At 46.3% G+C, this 14,659-nt stretch overlaps 1 protein-coding gene across 2 annotated transcripts in view; it reads right to left on the bottom strand.

Annotated features, from left to right (window-relative positions):
- Nucleotides 1-14,659, bottom strand: part of RBM4 (RNA binding motif protein 4) — a 37,788-nt gene that overhangs the window by 9,439 nt on the left and 13,690 nt on the right. Inside the window, exon 3 of one of the 2 annotated variants that reach the window (XR_004053487.1) lies at nucleotides 4,419-4,545. The exons of the other annotated variant lie outside the window; for it this stretch is intronic. The gene's annotated coding sequence lies outside the window, so the exon portion shown is untranslated. The remainder of the gene's footprint in view (nucleotides 1-4,418; nucleotides 4,546-14,659) is intronic. 2 annotated transcript variants of the gene reach the window in all.

Below are 14,659 nucleotides of genomic sequence, written 5' to 3'. Positions count from 1 at the left end.
TCATGCCATTCTCCTGCCTCAGCCTCCTGAGTAGCTGGGACTACTGGCGCCTGCCACCACGCGCAGATAATTTTTTTTTGTATTTTTAGTAGAGACGGGGTTTCACCATGTTAGCCAGGATAGTCTCGATCTCCTGACCACGTGATCCACCCACCTCGGCCTCCCAAAGTGCTAGGATTACAGGCGTGAGCCACCGCGCCCAGCCCATATCTGCTTTTCTTGACTGCTAACCTCTTATGGGCTGGGGATGACTCCAGCCCTAACAGTGGCCATTTATGGGTCCTCTGCTCCTGCTCCAGTGTCTGGCCCTGTACTTGCACTTAGTTCCTTGAATGACTGGTGGCTGCTAAAACAATAAATGGTTGGATAGTGGGTGGGCAGGGTAGTACATACATTAAGGGGAGCACATCATTCACATGGTAGCCTACATACACACATTTATTAACAAATGCCCATTATATGTGTTTCAGACATTTCCAAGGACTGGAAATATTGAAGGAAGGTAATTTCCTGTTTCCCTTACAGTTTTGTGAAGAAATTATTCAATAAATGAATAAGCAAAGAAATTGGGCCAGGTGCAGTGGCTCATGCCTATAATCCCAGCATTTTGGGAGGACGAGGCAGGCGGAATTCCTGAAGTCAGGAGTTCGAGACCAGCCTGACCAACATGGTGAAACCCTGTCTCTACTAAAAATACAAAAATGAGCCGGGCGTGGTGGCACGCACCTGTAATCCCAGCTACTCAGGAGGCCGAGGCAGAGAATCGCTTGAATCCAGGAGGTGGAGGTTGCAGTGAGCCGAGATTGTGCCACTGTACTTCAGCCTGGGCGACAAAGCGAGACTTCCGTCTAAAACAAAAAAGAAATTAGTGGCCTGGTGCGGTGGCTCACGCCTGTAATCCCAGCACTTTGGGAGGTCAAGGCGGGAAGATCACCTGAGTTTAGGAGTTCGAGACCAGCCTGGACAACGTGGCAAAACCCTGTCTCTACTAAAAATACAAAAAAATTAGGAGCCTGTAATTCTACCTATTCGGTAGGCTGAAGTAGGAGAATCACTTGAACCCAGGAGGCGGAGGTTGTAGTGAGCCGAGATCCTGCCACTGCACTCCAGCCTGGCTGACAGCAAGACTCTGTCTCAAAAAAAAAAAAAACAAAGACTCCCATCTCAAAAAAAAAAAAAAAAAAAAAAAATTTGTGACAAGTACCACAAATTACACAGAATAGGTCCAATGGCAGGGAATAATGGGAGGACATATCTACTAAGCTACAGGCAGGTGGTTTAGGAGGGCATTCTGATACGTGATCCTAAAGCTAAGACCTGAGGATAAGTTAGCTCTAAAGCAGTAAAGAGAAAGGTCCTTCCAGATTTAACTAACACAAACAAACAAAAAATGGCCCTGAGGCAGGAAAGAGCTCAGTGTAGACAATGATCTGAAAGGAGAGTCAGTGTGGTCAGAAAAGGATAGATAAATAGGGAAAAGGGCCTAAGATAATAGAGTGTGACAGAGGCAAGGCACGATCAAACTAAGGGACTAGGCATTTTACTTTAGATAAAATTGGAAGTTGGTGAAAGGTTGGAAGTTGCTGAAAGGTTCTGAGTAAGGAACAAATGTAAAATGATTTACATTTCACAAGATCATTCTGGCTACTAAATGGAGAACACTTTGAAGACACAAGGATAAGGAAAAGACAGACCTGGAGGTCACTGTAGTCATCTTGGTGGAAGAGGATAGCATGGTCTAGACTATGGCTGTGGCAAAGACATAGAGAAAAGAGGCAACATGTGATATAAACATGGTGAAGAGCTGCTAATGGTTGGGGAGGGGGTAAGAATGACTACCAGGAATCTGGCTGGAAGAGAAGGGGATAAGGAAGACTGAAGGAGAAATGATTTTAAGAGTGGGGAGTCTCCGGAGCTCTATCTCAGATGTACCAAGTTTGAGGTGTATTAAGAGAACCAGCCAGGCACAGTAGCTCATGCTTGTAATCCCAGCATGTTGGGAGGCCAAGGCAGGAGGAACCCGAGGTCAGTAGTTCGAGACTAGCCTGGCCAATATGGTGAAATCCCGTCTGTACTAAAAATACAAAAATTAGCCAGGTGTAGTGGCACGCGCGTGTAGTCCCAGCTACTCAAGAGACTGAGGCAGAAGAATCACTTGAACCTGGGAGGTGGAGGTTGCAGTGAGCCGAGATCAAGCCACTGCACTCCAGCCTGGGCAACAGAGCGAGACTCTATCTCAAAAAAAAAAAAAAAAAAGAGAACCAAGAAGAAATGTCAACTAGGTCTCCAGATCCCTGAACCTTGAGCACAGAAGAGAGGTTTTGAACTGGAGGTATCAAGAGTCTTTAGCACCTGGTTCAGTGTTAGTAACAGAAATACAATGTGAGCCACAAATGCAAACCACATAGGGAACTGAAACAGGTGAAATTAAGTTGTATTAATTTTATTTTCCCCAGATAGTCTAGTGGTTAGGAAAAAAACAAACACAATTTTAATGTATTTTTACCCAATATATGCAAAAAAATTATCACTTCAACATACAGCGAGCATTAAAAATTGAATATATTCTTTCTCATATTATTTTATTTTTTTTTGAGAGACAGACTCTTGCTCTGTCACCCAGGCTAGAGTGCAGTGGCCCAATCTTGGCTCACTAGATCCTCCACCTCCCGGGTTCAAGCGATTCTTCTGTCTCAGCCTCCCAAGTAGCTGGGATTATAGGCACATGCCACCACGCCTGGCTAATTTTTGTATTTTTAGTAGAGATGGGGTTTCACCATCTTGACCAGGCTGGTCTCAAACTTCTGACATCAAGTGATCTGCCTGCCTTGGGCTTCCCAAAGTGCCGGGATTACAGGCATAAGCCACAGCACCTGGCTTATCATATTAATTTTTTGAATCCCATAGGTATTTGGTACTCACAGCACTGTATATGGCTCTGGCTACCACACTGAACAGCACAACTCCAGATGGTATACAAAGCCAAAGCAATGAATGAAGTCTTAAAGAGGATTTCAAACTTGGCACTACTGATATCTGGGAAAGGTGCCCTCCTGTGCATTGGAGGATGTTTAGCCACATCCCTGGGGGGAGAATCCCCCCAAATTTTGACAATTAACAATGATTTCAGGGAATCTCTGAGCCTATTCTAGTTTAAAACAAACAAACAGGCCGGGCGCGGTGGCTCAAGCCTATAGTCCCAGCACTTTGGGAGGCCGAGACGGGCGGATCACGAGGTCAGGAGATCGAGACCATCCTGGCTAACACGGTGAAACCCCGTCTCTACTAAAAAATACAAAAAACTAGCCGGGCAAGGTGGCGGGCGCCTGTAGTCCCAGCTACTCGGGAGGCTGAGGCAGGAGAATGGCATAAACCTGGGGGGCGGAGCTTGCAGTGAGCTGAGATCTGGCCACCGCACTCCAGCCTGGGCAACAGAGCGAGACTCTGTCTCAAAAAAATAAATAAATAAATAAATAAATAAATAAATAAATAAAACAAACAAACAAAAAAAAGGTCAGCTTAGGTCAGGCACGGTGGCTCACGTCTGTAATCCCAGCACTATAGAAGGCCAAGGCACGTGGATCACCTGAAGTCAGGAGTTCAAGACCAACCTGACCACCACCAAGAAACCCCATCTCTACTAAAAATACAAAATTAGACAGGCATGGTGATGCGTGCCTGTAATCCCAGCACTTTGGGAGGCTGAGGCAGACAAATGGCTAGAGCTCAGTTCAAGACGAGCTTGGGCAACATGGCAAAACCATGACTACAAAAAAATACAGAAATAAGTTGGGCATGCTGGCATGTGCCTGTGGTCCCAGCTACTTGGGAGGCCGAGATGGGAGAATTGCTTGAGCCTGGGAGGAGGCAGAGGTTGAACACCGCACTCCAGTGTGGGTGACACAGGAAGACCCTGTCTCAATAAAAAAGGTGGGGGAGGGGGCAGGCGAGGTGGCTCATGCCTATTTGTTTTGTTTTTGTTTTAGATGGAATCTTGCTCTGTCGCCCAGGCTAGAGTGCAATGGTGCTATCTCATCTCACTGCAACCTCCACCTCCCGGGTTCAAACGATTCTCCTGCCTCAGCCTCCCAAGTAGCTGGGACTACAGATGTGCACGATGACAAGTGGCTAATATTTATATTTTTAGTAGAGATGGGGTTTCATCATGTTGGCCAGGCTGCTCTCAAGCTCCTGACCTCAAGTGATCCGCCCCCCTCAGCCTCCCAAAGTGCTGGGATTACAAGTGTTAGCCACTGCACCTGGCCTAATCTTAGTACTTGGGAAGGCTGAGGCAGGAGTATAGTTTGAGGCAGGAGTATAGTTTGAGCCAGGAGTTCCTAACCAGCCTGGGCAACATAGGGAGACCCCATCTCTACCAAAAGTTACAAAATAAATTAGCCAGGTGCAATGGTGCATACCTGTGTAGTTCCAGCTTCTTGGGAGGTTGAGATGGAAGGACTGCTTCAGCTCAGAAGGTCGAGGCTGCATTGAGCCATGCTCATACTACCACTGTATTCCAGTCTAGGCAACAAAGTAAGACCGCATCTAAAAAAAAAAAAAAAAAAAAAAAAAAGACTAAAAAATTGATCAGGGCCTGAGGATTAACTACAAAGGGGAACAAGGGCTTTTTGGCTGACAAAAATGTTCTGTATTTTGATTGCAGCTATGGGAACATTGTAACCATCAGTTATCAAAAGTACATTGTCGGCCGGGCACGGTGGCTCAAGCCTGTAATCCCAGCACTTTGGGAGGCCGAGACCGGCGGATCACGAGGTCAGGAGATCGAGACCATCCTGGCTAACACGGTGAAACCCCGCCTCTACTAAAAAATACAAAAAACTAGCCAGGCGAGGTGGTGGGCGCTTGTAGTCCCAGCTACTTGGGAGGCTGAGGCAGGAGAATGGCGTAAACCCGGGAGGCGGAGCTTGCAGTGAGCTGAGATCCAGCCACTGCACTCCAGCCTGGGCGACAGAGCGAGACTCTGTCTCAAAAAAAAAAAAAAAAAAAAAAAAGTACGTTGTCAGACCGGGCACAGTGGCTCACGACTGTGCCTGTAATCCCAGCACTTTGGGCGGCCAAGGTGGTGGATCGCCTGAGGTCAGCAGTTTGAGACCAGCCTGGCCAACATGGTGAAACTCCGTCTCCATTAAAAACATAAAAATTAGCTGGGCATGGTGGCATGCATCTGCAATCCCAGTTACTCAAAAGGCTGAGGCACGAAAATCGCTTGAGCCCGGGAGGTGGAGACTGCAGTGAGCAGAGATCATGCCAGTGCACTCCAGCCTGGGCAACAGAGTGAGACACCATCTTTTTTTTTTTTTTTTTAAAAAGTCCCCCCAAAAAGTACATTGTCACAATGTATCAAATTGTTTTCAAAACTGGTGTATTTTATTGTTTGAAAAGAACACTTCAGGCCTGGCATGGTGGCTTCACGCCTGTAACCTCAGCCCTTTGGGAGGCCAAGGTGAGCAGATCAACTGAGGTTGGGAGTTCGAGACCAGCCTGACCGACATGGAGAATCCCCGTCTCTACTAAAAAAATACCAAATTAGGCCGGACGCAGTGGCTCACACCTGTTATCCCAGCACTTTGGGAGGCCGAGGCAGGTGGATCACAAGGTCAGGAGATCGAGACCATCCTAACACAGTGAAACCCCGTTTCTACTAAAAATACAAAAACAAAATTAGCCGGGAGTAGTGGCAGGTGCCTGTAGTCCCAGCTACTCGGGAGGCTGAGGCAGGAGAATAGTGTGAGCCCAAGAGGCAGAGCTTGCAGTGAGCTGAGATTGAGCCACTACACTCCAGCCTGGGCAACAGAGTGAGACTCCGCCTAAAAAAAAAAAAAATATATATATATATATATATATATATATATATAAAATTAGCCGGGCATGGTGGTGGCCCTTGTAATCCCAGCTACTCAGAAGGAAGGAGAATCACTTGAACCCGGGAGGCGGAGGTTGTGGTGAGCTGAGATCACACCATTGCACTCCAGCCTAGACAACAAAAGCAAAACTCCATCTCAAAAAAAAAGAATACTTCAGGGCCGTCTCTTCCTGGTTCTTCCCAGAGTCAGGAAAACCTGGATTGAAAGGGTGGTTTAAAAAAAAAAAAAAAAAAAAAAACTCTGAAGAGCTGATTTTTGTAAAAAGTAAATCACATTATGACACTGCTTAAAAACCCCACAAGACTAGTTTACTCAGAATGAAGGCCAGAAAGGCCACATTAACTACAAGATTAACTACTAGATTAACTACTAGATCTGCTAACTACCTGACCTCTTCTGCTCCTCTCTCCCCTCACTCACTCTTGCCACTGGCCTCTTTACTGTTAGAACACTTCCACCTTGAGACCCTTGCTCAAGATATTCTCTCTACCTGGAGTACTTTCCCCCCAGATACCTGGTGCTAACTTAGATCTAATTCAACTCATTGCTCAAATCTCACTTTTTTAAGAGGCCCAAGCCGAGCGCAGTGGCTCATTCCTATAATCCCAGCACTTTGGGAGGCCAAGGCGGGTGGATCACCTGAGGTCAGGAGTTCGAAATCAGCAGGGCCAATATGGTGAAACACCATCCCTACTAAAATACAAAAATTAGCCAGGCATGGTGGTGCAGGACTATAATCCCAGCTACTGAGGAGGCTGAGGCAGAAGAATCGCTAGAACCTAGGAGGCAGAGGTTGCAGTGAGCCAAGATCACGCCATTGCATTCCAGCCTGGGTGACAAGAGCAAAACTCCATCTCCAAAAAAAAAAAAAAAAATATATATATATATATATATAAAATTCTATTTTTAAAAAATTATAAAATTTTTTAAATACACAGGCCTGGCCCCCTATTTATCACAGCAATCTGCACACACACATGCTGCACTAGCTCTCCCAATCCTCGCTACTCAACTTGAACCTTTTTAATACAAAGGTCTTACGTCCTAACACATAATTTAGTTATTTACTATATTCATTATTTGTCTTGGACTAGATGTAAGTTTTAGACGTTGGAGCTTCCATTAGTTTAGGTCACGAAGATGACATGGAGGAGAAACTACCACACAACCATTAGGGACATGTAGCAGAAACAAGGAATAATCTTTTAAACAGAAAAGTGGGCCAGGCACAGTGGCTCATGCCTGAAATCCCAGCACTTTGGGAAGCCAAGGCGGGTGAATCACCTGAAGTCAGGAGTTTGAGACCAGCCTGGTCAACATGGCAAAACCCAGACTCTACAAAAAATAAAAAAGATTAGCCAGGCGTGGGGGTGCATACATGTAGTCCCAGCTATTTAGGAGGTTGAGGCAGGAGAATCACTTGAACCCAGGAAGCAGAGGTTGCAGGAGGCTGCGATCGCGCCACTGGACTCCAGCCTGAGTGACAGAGCAAAACTGTCTCAAAAAAAAAAAAAAAAAAAAAAAAAGGCAACCTGTAAAGAATTGAGGTAAGGAACACAAGGTAAGAAGTTCAAGAAATTAGGCTGGGCGCAGTGGCTCACGCCTGTAATTCCAGCACTTTAGGAGACTGAGCCGATCCACCTCAGGGTGGATCACCTGAGGTCAGGAGTTCAAGACCAGCCTGACCAATATGATGAAACCCCATCTCTACTAAAAATACAAAGATTAGCCAGACGTGATTGCACGTGCCTGTAATCCCAGCTACTCAGGAGACTGAGACAGGCGAATCACTTGAACACAGGTGGCAGAGTTTGCAGGGAGCCGAGATTGCGCCATTGCACTCCAGCCTGGGCAGTGAGAGCAAAACTCCGTCTCAAAAAAAGAAGTTAAAGAAATTAACAGGTTGGCATTTTGGAATGGAATGTCTCCAAAACAAAACAACAACGACTCTTCCACATTAGTTGGTGTTTAAGAATGATGTGCCAGCTGGCCATGGTGGCTCATGCCTATAACCCCAGCTACTCAGGAGGTTGAAGTGAGAGGACACTTGAGCCCAGAAGTTCACAGCCCCAGTGAACCATGATTGCAACACTGCCCTCCAGCCTGAGCAACAGTGAGATCTTGTCTCAAAACAAGAGAAAACAGAACAAAGTAAGAATACTGTACCACTGATAGGATTTATCCATTCTCCCTAAGTGATGGGGGAAAACACTGCCAAACCCCATTTCTTTCTTTCTTTTTTTTTTTTTTTTTGAGACAGTGTCTTGCTCTGTTGCCCAGGCTGGAGTGCAGTGGCACGATCATGGCTCACTGCGGCCTCAATGTCCCGGGCTGAAACAACCCTCCTACCTCAAACTGGAGAGTAGCTGGAACTACAGGTACACAGCACCATGCTCAGCTATTTTAAAAAATTTTTTGTAGAGATAGAGTTTCGCCATATTACCCAGGCTTGCCAGTCCAATTTCTTATCTTAAGGATGTCCAGCAGTAAAACCTAAAGGAAACTTGTTAAAGAAATCATCTTGGGGCCGGGCACGGTGGCTCAAGCCTGTAATCCCAGCACTTTGGGAGGCCGAGACGGGTGGATCACAAGGTCAGGAGATCGAAACCATCCTGGCTAACACGGTGAAACCCCGTCTCTACTAAAAAATATGAAAAACTAGCCGGGCGAGGTGGCGGGCGCCTGTAGTCCCAGCTACTCGGGACGCTGAGACAGGAGAATGGCATGAACCCGGGAGGCGGGGCTTGCAGTGAGCTGAGATCCAGCCACTGCACTCCAGCCTGGGCGACAGAGCGAGACTCCGTCTCACAGAAAAAAAAAAAAAAAAAAAGAAATCATCTTGGGATCAAAAGACTTGGCTGATGCCCAAGTATTTCTTGTTGAGACAGGGTCTTGCTCTATCACCCAGGCTGGAGTGCAGTGGTGTGATCTCAGCTCACTGCAACCTCCACCTCCTGGGTTCAAATGATTCTCCTGCTTCAACCTCCCGAGTAGATGGAATTACAGGCGCCCAAAAGCCTAGTTTTTTTTTTTTTTTTTTTTTAAAGCTAAGTGCTAAAGATATAAAAAGACAAAAAGGAAATACAAACGACTCTTAAAAATATAAAGGGCTGCCAGGCATGGTGCTCACGCCTATAATCCTAGCACTTTGGGAGGCTGAGGCGGGCAGATCACCTGAGGTCGGGAGACCAGCCTGACCAATATGGAGACACCCCATCTCCACTAAAAATACAAAATTAGCCAGGTGTGGTGGCACATGCCTATAATCCCAGCTAATCAGGAGTCTGAGGCAAGAGAATCACTTACACCTGTACCATTGCACTCCAGCCTGGGCAACAAGAGCAAAACTCCAGGACTGGCGTGGTGGGTCACACCTATAATCCCAGCACTTTGGGAGGCCGAGGTAGGCGGATCACGAGGTCAGCAGTTCGAGACCAGCCTGGCCAACATGGTGAAACCCCATCTCTACTAAAAACACAAAAAATACAAAAATTAGCTGGGTGTGGTGGCACGTGCCTATAATCCCAGCTACTCAGGAGGCTGAGGAAGCAGAACTGCTTGAACCGGGACCAGGGAGGCGGAGGTTGCAGTGAGCCGAGATCACGCAATGGCTTGAGCCTGTAATCGCAACACTTTGGGAGGCCAAGTCAGGAGGATCACTTGAGGGCAGGAGTTTGAGGACCAGCCTGGGCAACATGGCAAGACCCTGTCTCTACAAAAAATTAAAACTTCACTCATTACAAAAATAGACACTAATTATAAATACAGTAAGACAGCTATGGTCTGAATATTTGTGTCACACCCCCTCTCCCCATTAATGTTGAAATACCCCCACAAGGTAATGGTTTTAGGTGAAGCCTTTCACATCTAACTGGTGGGAATATACATTGTAATGACTTGAGGACAATTTGACACACAGCAAAATATAAACTGCCCATCAATCTCTAGGAATGTAGCTTATTAAAATACCTGCACTCATACCAAATAACCATTTTTTATCTAATACAAAATGTCACTAACTTTCAGGTACAACTTTTTTTTTTTTTTTTTTTTTTTGGAGTGAGACAGAGTCTCGCTCTGTCATGCAGGCTGGAGTGCAGTCAGTGGTGCTATCTCGGCTCACTACAAGCTCCGCCTCCCAGGTTCACGCTATTCTCCTGCCTCAGCCTCCGGAGTAGCTGGGACTACAGGCACAAGCAACCACACCCAGCTAATTTTTTTGTATTTTCAGTAGAGACAGGGTTTCACCATGTTAGCCAGGATGGTCTCCATCTCCTGACCTTGTGATCCGCCCGCCTCAGCTTCCCAGTGCTGGGATTACATGCGCGAGCCACCACACCTGGCCCAGGTACAACATTATTTTATATTTTTTTTTTTTTTTTATTTTTTTGAGACGGAGTCTCCCTCTGTCGCCCAGGCTGGAGTGCAGTGGCGCGATCTCCACTCACTGCAAGCTCCGCCTCCTGGGTTCACGCCATTCTCCTGCCTCAGCCTCCCGTGTAGCTGGGACTACAGGCGCCCGCCACCGCGCCCGGCTAATTTTTTTTGTATTTTTAGTAGAGACAGGGTTTCACCATGTTAGCCAGGGTGATCTCGATCTCCTGACCTCATGCTACACCCGTCTCGGCCTCCCAAAGTGCTGGGATTACAAGCGTGAGCCACCGCGCCCGGCCAACATTATTTTATACGCTACTAAAACACTGCCAGTCAGATGTAGTGGCTCACGCCTGTAATCCCAGCACTTTGGGAGGCTGAGGTGGGTGGATCGCTTGAGCTGAGGAGTTTAAGACCAGCCACTCAACATGGCAAAACCCCATCTCTACAAAAAAAAAAAAAAATACAAAAACAATTAGCGGGGCGTGGTGGTGTGCACTTGTAGTCCCAGCTATTCAGGAGGCCGAGGTGGGAGGATCACTTGAGCCCAGGAGGCGGAGGTTATAAGTGAGATCATGCCACTGCATTCCTGCCTGGGTAATAGAGCAAGACTCTGTCTCAAAAAAGAAAAAAAAATTAAACACTGCCAATTGAACTATGAGACATATGGATAAGCAAGACACAAATTTCAGACACATCAAAAAATGTTAAAACATTATGTCTAAGAATTGTTTAAATATAACCTTATCCTTTTTGTTTAAAAAAAAAAAAACTACACTTATGGGCACATTTTTTTCTTTTCTTTTTTTTTTTTTTTTGAGACAGTCTCACTCTGTCACCCAGGTTGGAGTGCAATCTTGGCTCACTGCAACCTCCGCCTCCCAGGTTCAAGCGATTCTCCTGCCTCAGCCTCCTGAGTAGCTGGGATTACAGGTGTGGGCTACCACGCCCAGCAAAATTTTAAAGAAGTAAAAAGAAGGCTGGGCGCGGTGGCTCACGCCTATAATCCCAGTACTTTGGGAGCCCGAGGCGGGCGGATCACAAGGTCAGGAGTTCGAGACCAGCCTGACCAACATGGTGAAACCTTGTCTCTACTAAAACTACAAAAAAAAATTTAGCTGGGCTCTCAGGAGGCTGAGGGAGGAGAATCGCTTGGACCCAGGAGGCAGACATTGTAGTAAGCCGAGATGGCGCCACTGGACTCCAGCCTGGGTGATAGAGTGAGACTCCATCTCAAAAAAAAAAAAAACAAATTATCTGTAGGCGGGGCACAGTGGCTCACACCTGTAATCCCAGCACTTTGGGAGGCTAAGGCAGGAGGATCGCTTAAGCCCAGGAGTTCAAGACCAGGCTGGGCTATAGGGGAAAACCTTGTCTCTCAAAAAAATAAAAAATAAAAAATAAAATAATAATTAATCAAAACTGAGCTGGGCGTGGTGGTGCATGCCGGTGGTCCCAGCTACTCAAGAGGCTGAGGCAAGAGGATAGCTTCAGCCTGGGAGGTCAAGGTTGCAGTGAGACATGTTTGCACCACAGCACTCCAGCCTAGGGAACAAAGTGAGACCTTGTCTCAAAAATAAAATTTTTAAAAAAGTTAGTAGGGCTTGGTGGCATACGCCTATAGTCCTCAATACTTAGGAGGCTGAGACTGGAGGATCATTTGGGCCTCGGAGCTATGGCTGCAGTGAGATATAACACCGTGGCACTCTAGCCTGGATGACAGAGCAAGACCCTGTCTCTACAATAAGTAATATTTTTAGAGAGAGTCTTGCTGTTGTTCACACTGGGCTTGAACTCCTGGGCTGCTCAAGCGATCCCTGCACCTCGGCCTGCCAAGTACCTGAGACTACAGGTGCATGCCACTGTGCCCTGCTTATTTTTTGCCTTTTTAATTGAGGCATGTATTCAAAGTGTGATTCCCTATCCTGGGCGACAGAGCAGGACTCTGTCATGAAAAAAAAAAAAGAAAAAGAAAAAAGAGAAAAAAGAAAACCCATGTATAATTTTTTATTTCCCAAAACGTAGTAGCCTGTTGTTGACCGGAAGCCTTACAGGTCATAAGTCAATTAACATATTTTATGTGTTACATGTATACTGTATTTTTACAATAAAAGCTAAAGAAAAGGCTGGGCGCAGTGGGGTCACACCTATAATCCTAACACTTTAGGAGGCTGAGGTGGGTGGATCACCTGAGGTCAAGAGTTCGAGAACAGCCTGACTAATATGGTGAAACCCTGTCTCTACTAAAAATACAAAAGTTACCTGGGCATGGTTGGCGTGTGCCTACAGTTCCAGCTACTCAGAAGGCGGAGACAGGCGATTTGCTTGGACCCAAGAGGCAGAGGTTGCAGTGAGCCGAGATCACATCACTGCACTCCAGCCTGGGTGACAGAGCAAGACTCCCTCTCAAAAAAAAAAAAAAAAAATTATGTAGAAGTGAATCATCATAAAGGTGTTCATCCCGATAGTATTCACGTTGAATAGGCTGAGGAAAAGTAGGAGGAGGGGTTGGTCTGGCTGTCTCAGGGGCAGCAGAGGCAGAAGAAAATCCATCTATAAGTCCATGTATAAGTGAACCTGCACAACAGTTCAAACCCTTGTTGTTCCATGGTCAACTGTACAAAGGAAGCCCCAAAGTTGGTTAGGTGTCAATCTTCCTTACACTGTGAAACTGTGAAGTCCCATCTTGTCGCTTATCTGAATACAAACAATTCTGATGTTGGATAGAGGGACTCAAAGAAATCAGCAGGCACACACAACCCTCAATGGAAGCACCAGCCCCCAGTGGACAGAGTACTCAACCTCCCTGTTAGTTGTGACAAGACAAAAATGAGAGCCGTAATAAAATGCTCAATTCACTCATCACTATCCAAGTACTTTCTCCTTTGGTGTCGTGTATCCTTAAGGAGACAGGAAGAACCATCCCTGTTTTGGTCGGGGTGGGGGTGGGCGGGTATATGTTTCAGACAGGTCAGGTCTCACTATGTTGGCCATGCTGGCCTCGGAACTCCTGCGCTCAATCTTTGCACCTCAGCCTCCCTAGTAGCTGAGACTACAGACAGGTGCCACCACGCCTGAAACCATCCCAATTTTGTATCTCAAGGATGCTATTTACCTGCCATAAAGTAACACAAGTCCCTATTCCTGTCAGATTTGCATCTGGTGAGAAGCTGGAAGGTTCACTCAGGTTAAGCCATCATAATCTGGCTTGACAAAATAGAGTTGTTACCATGAAAAAACTTAATAATGCAAGAACATGGTTTAACAAAGCAAATATTAAGGCTTCAAAAAGTCCCCGGCCCCACCTTCCCCAGAAGCCAACTGCTTTTGCCTTTTTAGCTGTTCTTTACCTTTATTTCTGAATAAGATGTTCATAATCCATTTGCCACTTTAAAAAATTTCCTTTTGGCTGGGTGTGATGGCTCACGCCTGTAATCCCAGCACTTTGGGTGGCCAAGGTGGGCAGATCATGAGGTCAGGAGATCGAGACCATCCTGGCTAACACGGTGAAACCCCGTCTCTACTAAAATACAAAAAAATTTAGCCAGGCATGGTGGCGGGCGCCTGTAGTCCCAGCTACTCGGGAGGCTGAGGCAGGAGAATGGCGTGAACCCGGGAGGCGGAGCTTGCAGTAAGCCGAGATCACACCACTGCACTCCGGTCTGGGCGACCAAAAAAATAATTCCTCATTTCTATGAGTTTTGCTCTTACACATATTACCTACCCATCCCCACTTCATGAGATTATTATTTTATTACAATATTCAGAGCTACAACAATCGTAACTAGGTAAATATCACACACAGTTGAATCCTGCTACGGTTTGAGTGTTTATGTCCCCTGAAAATTCATGTTAAAATCCGAATCCCCAAGGTGAAAGTATTAGGTACACCTTTGAGAGGTGATTACACCAAAGAACAAAGCCCTCATCAATGGGATTTGTGCCCTTATATAAAAGAAACCCCAGAGAAATCCCTCACCCTTCCTGCCTTGCAAACTCAAGACAGGATCCAGGCACCAAGTCTGCCACAGCCTTGATCTTGGCCTTCCCAGGCTCCAAAACGCTGAGAAATAAAATTCTGTTGTGTATAAGCCATCCAGTTTATGGTCTTTTGTCACAGTAGCTCAAACGGAGTTAAGAAAATCCTCATGTTGGCCGGGCTGTTCTTTACCTTTATCTGCATAAGATGTTCATAATTCATTTGCCACTTTTAAAAATTCCTTTTGGCTGGGCGTGGTGGCTCACGCCTATAATCCCAGCACTTTGGAGGCCAAGGGGGGGCATCACAAGGTCAGGAGATGATCGAGACCAATCCGGCTAACACAGTGATGAAACCCCGTCTCTACTACAAACATACAAAACTTCTCTGGCCGGGTGCGGTGGCTCAAAGCCTGTAATCC

The sequence above is a fragment of the Rhinopithecus roxellana genome, chromosome 15 (genome assembly GCF_007565055.1).
Source record: "Rhinopithecus roxellana isolate Shanxi Qingling chromosome 15, ASM756505v1, whole genome shotgun sequence".
NCBI classification, from domain to species: Eukaryota; Metazoa; Chordata; class Mammalia; order Primates; family Cercopithecidae; genus Rhinopithecus; species Rhinopithecus roxellana.
Note: the sequence above shows the minus strand (reverse complement) of the source record. Positions and strands in the feature narration are given on the sequence as shown.